At 43.4% G+C, this 14,538-nt stretch overlaps 1 long non-coding RNA gene across 1 annotated transcript; it reads left to right on the forward strand.

Moving 5' to 3' along the window:
- Positions 1-63: 63 nt before the first annotated feature.
- On the forward strand, positions 64-2,003 carry LOC144319771 (uncharacterized). The gene is made up of 2 exons (XR_013385496.1): positions 64-443; positions 638-2,003. It is a non-coding gene; the product is annotated as an uncharacterized LOC144319771 (long non-coding RNA).
- Positions 2,004-14,538: the final 12,535 nt, after the last annotated feature.

Raw genomic sequence — 14,538 nt, forward strand, 5'->3', positions numbered from 1 at the left:
CAGGCAGCGCCTGAGCAGCCACTGGGAGGCGGGCCTGCCCGCTGCCCTGCTCTGATTGGTCGCCGGGCAGCGGACGCCCTCCCCCCGCCGTCTCTCGCCCGCCGTCGCCCGTACGCGGGCCCCGCCCGTCGGCTCGGAGGGGGCTTCCCGCCGCGGGGTCGACGCCTCCCGAGCTGAGGGGAGGCGGGGCTCGCCGTCTCGGCGTGGGTCCGCCCGCAGGCCGGGGGAGGCCGGGGGAGGCCGGGGAAGCTGCGGCGGCGGTGGGGGTCCTGGTCGCCCGACGGAGGCGCGGGAGGACAGCCGAGGACCGCGGCCGAGGTCGCCGGGGCGGTGCGAGAGCAGAGGCCGCGCTGCGCCGGGGCCGCCGGGGCCGCCGGGCGTCCGGCCCTTCCCGACTCAAGCAGGAACCTGGAAACAAAGCTCCCGGGAGCGACCGCGGTCCGGTAAGCAAGACAGTGCGTGTCCACTGTCCACCCGCGCGCCGGGCCGCGGATGCTCGCCGCCGCCCGCCCGCCCGTCTGTCCGTCCGCCGCCCGCCCGCCCGCCCGTCCGCACCTCGGGCGCCGCGTGCGCAGCTGGGGCTCCGCCAGGGGTCCAGCATCGAGCTCCTTCTAACCGCTTCACCCCGGCTCCTCAGCGGCCCTGCCGTGACGGATGGTGAAGGTGGGCACCTCCCCTGCTGGACCCACCTCTGTGCATCACAGCCACCGGAGCGGGACCCCGTCGAACTCGCAGTCCTCCGTCCGGAGCCCCACTCGGTCTGGAGCGAGCCCCCCCCGCGGCCGTCCTAACTAGCCGCAGGCCCATGAACCTCTCTTCGGGTAGCACTACCCCAAACAGGGCCCCTAGAGGTTCCCCTCATCTATCACTACCTGCTCCCAGTTGTCAACAATATGTAACAAAATTTCCTCTTTCCATCCTATGACAATTAGGATGTTTCAGCTGTAACAGAAATTGCAACCAAAATAATAAGAATTTCATTGTGGTATATAAAGTCTGAGCAGATCCTGGGTTGATTCACTAACTCAACTGAACAAGCAGTTACCTGGACCAGCTTCCTTCCATTTATCCACTAGGGACCGATGGCCTCTCCTCCCCTAGGAATCCATATGAGAAAACCACAGAACCAAGGGCAATCAGGGACACGGTTATTCTGACTCCTTAAAGAAAGGCTGAGCAGGGAGCCCAGAGGCTCAGGAGATCGTGAAATCCATATGCAACCAGTTTTTACATTGCATTCTCAATGTGCCAGAGTTTGCATTTTCCATTCCTGCTAAGGATTTCCTTCACTCATGTAGTTTCCCAGTTATTTGTTTACACAGCGAGGGAAAATCCAAGGTCAGCAGCCTGGAATGAGGACTTGCTGAATGAGTAGGAAGAGGTTGGAACAGGCTTTCTGGGAAAGCAGGGTAGTTTGCTGGCAGCAGCTATCTCCACCCAACAGTGGAATGACTTCCAGGCCATCTCACATGAGGGTTGCAGGGAAGGGTCTGTGAGCCTTTGAGAGAGCCATGGGATGAGTAGCAGATACTCTCGTGCAGAGGTGGGGGCTGCTCTCAGAACACAGGCAGTTATATCCTGAGATCACTTCTCCAAAACTAAACCAAACAGGCCTGAGATCAAACCCTGAGATTAGTAACTGGATTCTATTCTCCATGTATCCTTGAAGAAAAGAACTTCTGAATGCTGGCAAATCTTTAAAGTACTGATTTAACTACTGAATTTTCTCTCTTGTTTCTAGTTTATTGAATAACAAACCATAAAGGAAATGAAAACAGAACCGAAAGCATCCAGCTTCTTTTCCATATTGCCTTCTTAGTTTTAATTTTGATTTAAACATTTTAGGCTTATCAAAAATTATGGACAATAATAATTGAAAACCCATGTACTTAGCTTGGGAGCTAATGAAACACATGTAACACAATATTAGAAACACAATTGTATCTGTACACACCTCCCTAATCTCATTTTACCCTCCTAAATACAGTATATGTATCACTCCATGCATGTTTTCTCTTTAATCAGGTTATATAACACAGAAAAGTGCAAAACCATTTATGTACAGCTTGAAGAAAAATTATAAAGGAAATACCCATAATACTACCACTCAATCAAGAACTAGAACATTGGGACACCTGGGTGGCTCAGTGGTTGAGTGTCAGCCTTCAGCTCAGGGCGTGATCCCGGGGTTCTGGGATCGAGTCCCACATCAGGCTCCTTGCATGAAGCCTGCTTCTCCCTCTGCCTATGTCTCTGCCTCTGTCTGTGTGTCTCATGAATAAATAGATAAATAACCTAAAAAACAAAACAAAACAAAAACAGAACATTACAAGCCCCTACATTCTCCAAGGGTCCTCCCTGATGAAGACAGCCTCCATTCTCTCAGAGGTCACCAGCATCCTCACTTTTCTGACAATCATTTACTTGTTTTCCAAGCTTAACCACCCTTTTCTGCATCTCCTAAGCAATGCAGTTTGATTTTAGCTCTTTTTAGATTTTAAGATTTACTTATTTTAAAGAAACAGAGAGCAGAGGGAGGGGCAGAGGGAGAAGGAGAGAGAGAATCTGAAGCAGGCTCCCCTCTGAGCTTGGAGTCTGACCCTGGGCTTGATTCTACAATGTTGAGATCATGACCCGAGCCAAAACCAAGAGTCGGACACTTAGCCAACTAAGTCAACTAAGTGCCCCTGTTTTTAGACTTTAAGTAAATGCAGTGTTATCCATACCACTATTGATGAATAGTTTTTTTCTAGTGTTGTGTTATGACAATCAATGCTGCTATGAACCTTATTTTAATGTCTCTTGCTGTTCTGAACATTTTATATCAAATCATGTCACTCCTGCATTTCAAGCTCTTCAAGGGTATCCTTGTTTCCAGAACAGGTAAAGAAAAAAGCTTGGTTCTGAGTGAAGGGAGAATGGGAGGAAAATAAAAGAAAAAAAAGAAAGTGCAAATACTCCGTGAAGGAGCTTTGCTGGCACCCAGAACTTTTCTACCTCTCAAGTTTTAGCTCCATTGATCACTAGATTCTGTCCTTCCGTTTATTTCCCAAAACCTGCTTTACTTGCTTTGCTACTTCTTTAAGACTGATGGTTCCTTACCCACCCAACCTTTTCTCTCAGGTATCTGTTAAAATGACTTGATTTTATTTTCTCCCGTATCCTACACCAAGATCCTAATGTACCCATTTAAGCATCTCCCTAGGGAATGCCTTCACGTGTTCCTTCCCAGCACCTGATCTTGGGACAAAAACCCATCAGATTAACCCATCAGCTTCCATGCTCTGTCTCTGGGTGAGTGAGAATGGTACCAGTGAGTATGAGAATTGGTACCATTAGGGCAACCTGGGTGACTCAGCGGTTTAGCGCCGCCTTTGGCCCACAGTGTGATCCTGGTGACCTGGGATCCCTGCATGGAGGCTGCTTCTCCCTCTGCCTCTGTCTCTGCTTCTGTCTCTCTCTCTCTCTCTCTCGCTCTCTCTGTCTCTCATGAAGAAATAAATAAAATCTTAAAAAAAAAAAAAAGAATTGGTACCACTATAAATGCATGATCAACTCACACCATGCCACTGTGCAATCTGTTCATGTGTTTCTTCTTTTTTTTTTTTTTTTAATTTTTTTATTTATTCATGATAGTCACAGAGAGAGAGAGAGGCAGAGACACAGGCAGAGGGAGAAGCAGGCTTCATGCACCGGGAGCCTGACGTGGGATTCGATCCCGGGTCTCCAGGATCGCGCCCTGGGCCAAAGGCAGGCGCTAAACCGCTGCGCCACCCAGGGATCCCCATCATGTGTTTCTTCTAGTCAGCTTTCTTTTTTCTCTTTTTAAAATTGAGATATAGGGATCCCTGGGTGGCGCAGTGGTTTGGCGCCTGCCTTTGGCCCAGGGCGCGATCCTGGAGACCCGGGATCGAATCCCACGTCGGGCTCCCTGTGCATGGAGCCTGCTTCTCCCTCTGCCTGTGTCTCTGCCTCTCTCTCTCTCTCTGTGACTATCATGAATAAATAAATAAAATCTTTAAAAAAAAAAAATAAAATTGAGATATAATTGACATACCACATTCTATTAGTTTCAGGTGTACAAATATAGTGACTCAATATTTGTAGAAATTGCAAAAAGATTACCACAATAAGGCCAGTCAATATTCAAGTCAGCTTCCTTTTCTATTTCCAGTCTTATCCTTCTTCCCAAGACCCTTCTGCATTCCAGGTTATCACCCCTCCTTCCAGGAAATGGCAGTTTGACCATTATTGCGTAGAGCAATGAGGCTTCAGGCACGAGGAACTCCCTTAACTTCCTTTCATCTCACCTGCATGTTAACCCTCTTTAGGTTTAAGGCTCAGTCTCTCAAGGATGCCCTAACTTTTCCAGGATTGTACTTGCTCCATCAGTTAACCCTTTTCTCTTCTGAATTTTCAGTCTCTTCCTCTATATTGTTCCCTTTGCTATAGCCTATTTTTTTGTGCCAGTTTCTTCCATCATAATAAATAAAAATTCTTCAATCCCGCATCCTTCTCTAGGTAGCACAGCTTCTTTCTCTGTCTCTTCGTGGCCAGTATCCTCACAAGAGTCCACACTGCTTCCTCTATTCCTTACCCCCATTGCAAAGTAGACTTCTCACCCATCACTGAAAGGGCAGCCTCTGAGTTGCCAAGCCCAATGACCTGTCCTTCCTGAATTCTTTGAAGCATGCCACAACTGACAAATTTCTTTCTTTTAAAACCCCTTCCTCCTTTGAATTCCATGAGCCTCTTCTGTCTCTCCTCTCCATCTGTTTCCCATCTCCTTTGCAGGGCTCATTCACCCTCTCACCTCTTTAGGGCTGTTGGGATCCTGGAATTAGCTCTTGGCTTTCTTCTTTCCTGTTCTATATACACTCTCCAGGTGATTGTCTAATCCCATGGTTTCAACCATCATCTATATATTAAAATCCTCAAATTTAAATTTCCAACTCAGCTGTTTCTCCTGAACTTCATACCCTTATCTTACATAAAACTGACAATTTCACATCTCTAACTGGATGTCCCTAAGGGCAATTTGAACTTAACATGTTCAAAACCTGACTCAGCATCTTCCCACCAAATGTTTTCAATCTCTTTTATTTCCCTCAACTTTCAACTCCTTCTTATCTATTGGGCACAAAGGAAGGAATAACATGATTGAGAGGATGGAGTTAGAGGGTTGGCTTTCCCTTGCTCTTCCAGCCTGGAGGAGGGTTGTGTGACAAGTTTCCCAAAGCACAAAAACTTGGCCAATGGCCAACTTGCTCTGATGCACCCCATTCATTAACCACTGCTATTCCTTAGCCCGGACTTGTCTTCCTATCATCTGCTTGGTAAACGTGACTGATGTTCATATTGGCTCTCTCACCTCTTTTCTGACCCCTCTTAAGTGTGCCTCACTTAATGCTAGAAACTTAAAATTTAAAAGCTCTTTTTCCCAGAGTACCTTGTATCCTGGATTCCATGCATAACCTAACTTTCACCAAGCAGATCCAATGCCCTTGAGATTTGGAGGGGGGAAGTGAAGACTGAGTTGGAGGCCATGATTCTTGCTCTTTCGGGAGGCAAGCCTGAATGGGGAAGTGTTAAAACTTTTCCTTTTTGCTGTGGTTGTAGCAGACTTCGCAGTATATACCTTCCTGGAAAAAAGGAAAAAAGCAAAAAGCAGGGTGGGGCATTCATTTTGTTGTCTATTCCCTGTAATATCTCCAAGGTCCAGTACAATGCATGGCACATAGTAGGAACTCAGTCGATGAACACTCAAAGAAATTTGTGCTAAGATCACATTCAAATTATTACCTCTCTCCATATATTTTTTCCTCTTGAATTTTATTGGTATTATTAGTATATAGGGTCATGAATTACTGTTATTAATATCAAAGAGGTAGGGAATTCCAGAGTGCCATCATTCTGGGTTGGTGGGAAGGAGCTCCCATCAAGTTGTGAGAAGTCCTGGGAATCTCATTCAGAGCAAATACTAAGGGGATGCTCTTTGGTTTGGGGTGCACACTGGTAACCATGGGCATCTTCACTGTGCGAGATGACATGGGTCCTGAAGTGGTCTCATCCTAAGCTCTTTACATACTTTAGATGAATGTTGTTTTATATTTTCACTTAGTAATTATAATAAAACAAAAATAGCATATAGAACAAATGCAAAAATAACATCTAGAATTCCATGAAAAGGGACGCCTGGGTGGCTCAATGGTTGAGTGTCTGCCTTGGGCTCAGGTCATGATCCTGGAGTTCAGGATCGAGTCCCACATCGGGCTCCCTGTATAGAGCCTGCTTCCCCCTCTGCCTATGTCTCTACCTCTCTCTCTCTCTGTGTGTCTCTCATGAATAAATAAATAAAATCTTAGAATTCCACAAAAACAGTGTTTTATGAACGTGGTATGAGGGTCTATTGTTGTCCTACCTCCTATGGTTGGCTAGAGACATTAAGGTGTAATGAAATATTTAAACATCCTGAGGTAGGATAGGATTAAGAGCAGGGGTTTTCTGTAACTTTTTCTGTTATAGGACATATAGGAAATATTTTCAGCTTAGTAGGACATATACTCAACCCGCAGCTGTAGAGAGAAAGCAGCTACAGACAAGACATACATGGTAGGTGTGGCCAGATTTGGCTCACTGGCTATAGTTTGCCAGCTCCTGTATAAGAGAAATAAATCCATCCTAACTGCATTGTGACCTTTTCAAGTATGCTCCATCTAAATATCCAAATAGCTGATTCCCTGCTTCACTTCTGATTCAAGGCTCATTCATTTATGAAGAACAATCAATAGCCAAATCTTCAGATTATTAATATTACTAACTTTTCATCAGAAGATTGGATAAATGAGACTTACTAGAAAATAAATGAACTGAAAGTCAATGTTCAGTCTAACTAGATGCATAGTTTTGAGTAAGTTGCAGCACTACTCAAAGACCCCAGTTTTTTTAATCTGTAGGATTAGGGGGTTTGATCTTTTGATTTACTTCTTTAAAAAAAACAGATCTTGGGGGGGGGTCTCCTTGCAGTGGTGGCAGCTTGAAAGCACAGCAGGAACTGCGGCAGCCTGCTTCTTCCCCTCTCTGAGTTTTAGTTGCAAGGAGTACAGCCAAAACTGCAACCAAAAGGAGGCATTTGCTTCCAGAAAAATCTCAAGGAAAAGTATTGCAGGCAACAGTCATAACTATTGGATCAGGCAGAGATATTCAACCAATTAGCCTGAAAGTTACAGTTCTTCTCCCAGAATATGGAGGCCACTCCATATTCTGGGTAGTTATGAAGTACTGGTAGTTCTGGACAAGGATTATTTCTTATTTACAGATGGTAACACTCTTGGAAAATATGTAGTCTGAGATAAATCACTGCTGAAATGGCACTGAAGTTCTGAAATCTTTCCTGTAGGTAATCTCCATGTCTCTTCTATAGCAAACTGTTATCTAAGAACACATCAATTGTTCTTTACTATTTTACAAAAATAATTCATGTTGATCATAGCACATTTAGAAAACAGTTAAGCACAAAGAGGAGAACCAGAACCCCCGCAATTCCACCACCAACAGATAAGGCTGTTAATTTTGGCACATGTCTTTCAGTTGCCTATCAATTTAGCTGTTCTATTTAGTGTCCTATCTATTCTGTAAATAATAAAAATGGGATCATAATAAACAGCTTTGTGATCTGAGGTTTCCCCTTCCTGTGACATGAACATTTTTCTGTTATTAAATCTTTTTCTACAATAGCATATTTATTGGCTGAGTTCTATTGTGTGGATGCACCACAACTCATTTAACCAGTACCCCCTTTTGCTAGACTGCTTAAACTTTTTTTTTATTTCCATAAACTATACTGCAATGGGCAGTTTTATAGAGAAAGCTTTGCATGCATGTGTATTTCCTTATTTTTTTTTTTCCAACTTGAAAACTTCATAGGTTCAGCAGTCGTTCCACGTTTGGCCAACAGAGGGCATTGTAGGCTTTCTCAGGGAAAGACCTTCAAAGCCTTTTCTGTAATACAGAAGTACAAAAAGTGGTTTTATTGTGAAAATGATTCAATTTTGGATCTTAGGTAATAATCAGCTCAAAAGTAGAATAAAAGTCATTTATCTTTATCTTTAACAGAACTACTCTCTCTCATACACTTCTATGCACACATACACACGCACACACCCAATACTCAAATAATGAACTGCTCTGTTAGGATTTCAACACAAAATGAATAAAAATTACCCTTTTTGCTCAATTCAGAATAACTAAGGAGGGACTGCTCTGCTTTACAAAAAGACCCAAAGACTGCAGAACACTGCAGTGGGTAGTGACAGATAAGGAGGAAAGGGACCTCAGTGCTGAAAATACCGACCTCATCAGGGAAAAGCCCAGATGGCCCCAGGATCTACAGTTCCTTTAGAAATACAAATTTGGGGGTAACACTGAATCGGGTCTTGCCTAGATCACTATTTATCTATCATCTACTAGCCAGATTTTGAGAGGTGATAATAAATACATTTTGTTAGAACCCGAAATAATTGTTTTATGTGCATTTTTCTTGATTTTTACCAAGTCCATAAATTCCCAAGGGTGCTGCTCTGCCTATACTTCCTGGCACACCACCCAATCATACCTAGCAAATTACTGAGTACAAGGGAGGTACTTAAAACAGTTGCACCTCAATGCTAATAGCAAGTTTCTATTCTAGTATAAAGATAATTACTGAGATGAAGAGTAGTGGTTAGTGTCGATTAGGTTGCCTATCCTGACTCCATCACTAGCTGTATTGGGTACTTTACCCCCCACCCCCATCTCCATCCCCACCCCTGAGCCAATGTTTGTAAAATGTAGGTAGTAATACTACATACCTCAGATGGTAATTATGAGAATTAAATGAGTTTAAACATGCAAAATGGTTGGCATAGGACCTGGACCATGAGAAGTTCTTGATAAGCATTACTAGATGGATTATTTAAGTGATTCTGAGTTTTTTTCTCTCATTTTTAAATTCTATGATTCTTCATGGCTGATGCTCTCTCCAAGCTCCTGTGTCCACCGAGGACATGAGCCTCTCTCTGGCCTTGCGGGTTCACTTGCTGTCTGTGGCCTATGACTCTGCTGGCTCCAGGAAGCTGATAGTCATGGCCCACATGTCCATCTAGGCCCTTCCTGTTGCCTCCTTTTAAATTTTATTCCAGCCATCTTTCATTCGTTCAACAGGAGTTCCATTTGATTTCATCAAATCACAACATCTCATAAACAGTCATCTTCATAGACGTGATTGAAGATGGCAACAGGAAACAGAAATGCTTTTCTTCATAGAGCTCAAAAGAAATGTGCTTGGGCCAGAAAGAAAGCAAGCTTTGTGAAGAAGGAATGTCAATAGGGATGGAAATAGCACAGCATCTGCTTCTTCAAGCCAGTTGTGTGGTGGTTTCCTTTCCCCGAGTCAGCCATTTCGTGCAGTGGTTCTCTGCCCTTCTGACTCCAATCCACGCCCACCTGTAATAGTGGAGTCTCCAGGGGTGGGCAGGTGTGGGACATAAAAATCATGTCTCCTTTGGGGCAAGTACTGAAGTCAGGCTGGGTTATAGTCTAAAAATGGATCCTCCTCTCCCATTCTGATAGGCTCTGGATGAATATGGGACCTCTTCCCTACAAAGTTAATAAGACTAACACAGGAAATAAGCAAAAAAATAAATATTATGTTAAGAAGTTGACTTTATTACTATTTGGAGGCTGGAGCAGTTGTGTAACAAGAAATGGCACGGAAAACAGCCAAGCCTTTAATGAGGCTGGGATATCCCAGGTAGAGGCGAGAGGGTTTATAGGCACCTGAAAGGAGCAGAAAGTGAAGGAGTGTAAGGAGACAGGCAGGACACATATGCTTACACACACGAGAAGGTAGTGAGGCCCCACACTGTGGAGGTGGGACAGTTCAGAGGTAATGTGTTAGGCCTTAGAGACTCAAGGTTTTTGTACAAAGTGGTGACTTAAGGCATATTGCTGAATAAAGGATTGATATGGCTGCAGTATTCATTTTCTTTTTTTTTTTAAATAGATTTTATTTATTTATTCATGAGAGACAGAGAGAGAGAGAGAGAGAGGCGCAGAGACACACGCAGAGGGAGAAGCAGGCTCCATGCAGGGAGCCCGACGTGGGACTCAATCCTGAGTCCCCAGGATCATGCCCTGGGCTGAAGGTGGCGCTAAACCGCTGAGCCACCTGGGCTGCCCTCAGTATTCATTTTCAACTAAAGGGGACAAGCCTGGGGGAGTGGACTGGGAAGAGGGATGTTCAGGTCAGGCTTGGACTAAAGTCCCAGATCACCCACTACAAGACTACCTGAGGGGCCTTGTCTAAGGCACTTGACAGGTAAGCCTGTTTTCTCATCTGCAAAATGATATGCCAGAGGTTTATGGGACAATTAATCATTTACTAAGTAATTTCCTGGGGCTCCTAGAATGTGCCAGACACTGGGTGTCAGAGATACAAAAACGAACAAGAAAAAGATAAAGTCTTGGTTTTCCAGGAACTTACACCTAGCATAGGAGACCAAAAAAAAAAAGAGTTAACAGATTAAAAACTGCAAAGTTTGCTAAGGTGATACTGTGAAGAAGAGAGGCAGGAAGGCATCTATTTTTAGTTCAAGGGGTCAGGAAAGTCTGAAAAAATGGAATTTATTGAGACAAAAGAACTGAGAATGAGGCAATCAGGCAAAAAGCAAAGGGAAGAACATTCCAGAGAGAAGAAAATTATGTGCAGAGGCAGGAAAAGCGTGGTATGTTTCTGGGAGATGCAAAGACCCTTAGAGCACAAGGGGTGAGGTGGGGAGATGGAGGACAGTGGCTAGATCATGGCAGGAACCATGATCTATTCTAAAAGAGAGGAAAAGAGGTGTGGGTCATATCTATATATGCATTATAAAACTATAAAACTATTACTCTGCTGTGTGCTACACAGAATTTGAGGGGGGCAAGAGTAAGAATGGGAATATTATTTAGGAGGCTGTCTATTGCAACAGTCTAGGTGACAGATGGTGCTGTCTTACATTAGGGTCGGGGCAGTGAAGCTGAAGTGAAGAAATATTTTAAAGGTAGAATCAAAGATCTTATATGTGAGAGAAAACAGGGAAGAAGAGACTCTTGGGTTTCTGGCTTGAGTGACTAGGTAAAAAATATTATTTGCTGATGGATAAGACCAAAGGATGCAGAATTTTTGGGACAGGCATAAGAAAATACATAGAATACCTTGTTTGGTGCCTTGCACATAGAAGACAATAAATAGGAATTACATTATCTGGTCATTCTGTATTGTAAATAATGGATCCTAGAAAACAGCTGGGAACAGTAACTTTCCTGTCCTCAAATGTAGTATGTAGGGGCACCTGGGTGGCTCAGTGGTTGAGCGTATATCTTCAGCTCAGGGCATGATCCTGGGGTCCTGAGATCGAGTCCCGCATCAGGCTCCTCACAGGAAGTCTGGTTCTCCCTTTGCCTATGTCTCTGCCTCTCTCTCTGTGTCTCTCACGACTAAATAATTCTTAAAAAAAAATGTAGTATGTAGGCATGTAATAGAACAGGATTCTGAGACAAATGGATGATAGCAGGTCTTTATGAAGTAAATTATAGCAAAATCTTCATTAAGAAGTTTAGATGTGGGGTGCCTGGGTGGCTCAGTGGTTGAGCGTCTGCCTTTGGCTCAGGGCGTGATCTAAGGGTCCTGGGATCGAGCCAAATGTCAGGCTCCCTGCTCAGTGGGGAGTCTGCTTCTCCCTCACCCTCTGCCCCTCACCTTGCTCACTCTCTCTAATAAATGAATAAAATCTTTTTAAAAAGAGAAGATGCATGTCAATAAATCTTCAACTAAGAAGGAAAGAATTTGCGATGGGGAAAAGTCTCTTTAACAAATGGTGTTGGGAAAACTGGACACCTACATGCAAAAGAATGAAACTGAGTCACTTTCCCATACTATACACAAAAATAAACTCAAAACACGTTAAAGACCTAAATGTGAGACTTGAAATCATAAAAATTCTAGAAGAGAGCACAAGCGGCAATTTCTCTGACATCAGCCATAAGAACATTTTCCTAGATAAGTCTCCTGAGGCGAGAGAAATAAAAGCAAAAATAAACTATTGGGACTTCACCAAAATAAAAAGCTTTTGCACAACAAAGAAACAATCAATGAAACTAAAAGGCAGAATGGGAGCAGATATTTGCAAATGACGTATCTGACAAAGGGTTAGTATCCAAAATTTATAAAGAATTGATACAATTCAACACCCAAAAAATAAATAATCCAATTAAAAATGGGCAGGAGATATGAACAGACATTTCTCCAAAGACGGCCCACAGACACATAAAAAGATGCTCAACATCCCTCATCATCAGTTAAATGCAAATTAAAACCACAATGAGATACCTCCTCACACATGTCAGAATGGCTAAAATCAAAAACACAAGAAATGAGTGGGAGCAGCTGGGTGGAGGCTAGATGGCCTGCAGCCCGAGCGCCTGTGCTGCGGGTGGCCCTGGTCTCTCCCCAGCACCTGCCCTGGGCTGGTTGTACTTGGCTCGTGGTTGCTGCCCGGTACTTGTCGGAGGTATGTGGAGGGCGAAGAACTTGGGCGCTCCACCACGAGGGCTGTGGCAGCCGGTCCAAGTCTCGCGCTCAGGCAATACCTAGACTTGAGGGAGCACAGCTAAGCATCAGCATTCTCCTCCACAGGATGATACATGAAGTGACAACCATTATGTTTCCCTTAATCATCTGGGGATTCAGCAAGTTCTATAATTCTTCCTGGTAAATTCAGGAGTTTTCCTGCAAGGGAAGTATCTGCTTAGAGAAATCAAATTTGGGAAAATTAAGAGAACAACCACCACATTGATAACCACACCCATAGTCCTGCTGGAAGAATGCTAAACAATTATTCTATGAATGAGAAGGCAAACTAGAGATGTTCTAATTTCAGTGAAGAACAAGAGCACAGAGTGGATGTGGGAAGAGGAGAGCTAAAGATGCAGATGCCTATTATTTTGAGACCCACTCACACTGCTGAATGTACTTTTTTTTTTTTCTGAATGTACATCTGATTTATTCTGAGAGCTGCATGGAACTCCATGAAGACACCTTCCACAGTTTACTAGTTGATTTCTGGACTAGTCTCACCCAGGCTGCCTCCCAAACCTGCCACTTGCCACCATGAATGACACTGCAGTAAACCTATTACCTGCCACGGTGTGGATGGGCCCCCAATCAGCTGAAGGTCTTATTGAAAGAGAAGACCAACCTTTCTGAGCAAAAATAAATTCTGCCAGCAGACAGTTTTCAGACACCATCTAATTGATATCGTGAAGATTAAAAGCATCTCTTTGAAGTTACAAATTTGAAAAAGACATACAATGGGAGGTTTATGTGGAGTGGACTGTGATCGAGATATAAGAGGAAGGGATTCAGCTGGGTTTTTTTCTGAATTAGCTCAGGTCAAAGGAATCGGATGGAGGCAGAGGGAACATAAGTCCTCTTTTATTACCCCAAATCATGGAAGTGCCCAAAAGTATGATTTCTCTCTAGTGCAACTAGAGAACTTTCAGGTTATAGACCTTCCCCAAGTGAGTAATGTGTATGCTGGTCTATATATCAGCTGAGCTTTGTGAACTTGTCATTGAGATTACATCAGAAGATACTGTCATAAAATTATTACAAAAGTAAAAAAAAAAAAAAAAAACCCACAAGAAATGACAAGTGTTGGGGAAGATGTGGAGAGAAAGGAATCCTCATATATTGTTGGTGAGAATGCAAACTGGTGCAGCCACTGTGTAAGAGTATGGAAGTTCCTCAAAAAGTTAAAAATAGAACTACTCCAGTGATTGCCTACTGGGTATTTACCCCCAAAATACAAATACACTAATTCAAAGGGATACATGCACCCTATGTTTATTGAAGCATTATTTACAAGAGCCAAATTATGGAAACAGTCCAGGTGTCTATCAACTGATGAATGGATAAGGAAGATGTGGCACACACACACACACAGAGGAATATTACTCAGCCATAAAAAAGAATGATCTTTTTGCCATTTCCAACAACATGGATGGAGCTAGAGAGTATCATGCTAAGTGAAATAAGTTAGAGAAAGACAAATGATTTCCATGATTTCACTCATATGTGGAATTTAAGAAACAAACAAATGAGGGGGATAAAAAAGACAAACTAAGAAACAGACTCTTAACTATAGAGAACAAACTGATGGCTACCAGGGGGGACGTGGGTGGGAGGAGGGGTGAACTAGGTGATGGGGATTAAGGTGATGAGAACTGAGCATTGTATGGAAGTTTTGAATCACGATATTGTACACTTGAAACTAATACAACACCGTTATTTTAACTATACTGGAATTAAAATAAAAAACTTAATTAAAAATTATGATGCATAGAAGGGAATATCTACAATACAGCCAACTGAAGAAACTTTGGTTTATCAATCACCATTGGATAAAGTCTTACTGCTTCTCTGAGATCACAGTAATGAAAACATGTACACCGCCAGAACAC

The sequence above is a fragment of the Canis aureus genome, chromosome 8 (genome assembly GCF_053574225.1).
Source record: "Canis aureus isolate CA01 chromosome 8, VMU_Caureus_v.1.0, whole genome shotgun sequence".
NCBI classification, from domain to species: Eukaryota; Metazoa; Chordata; class Mammalia; order Carnivora; family Canidae; genus Canis; species Canis aureus.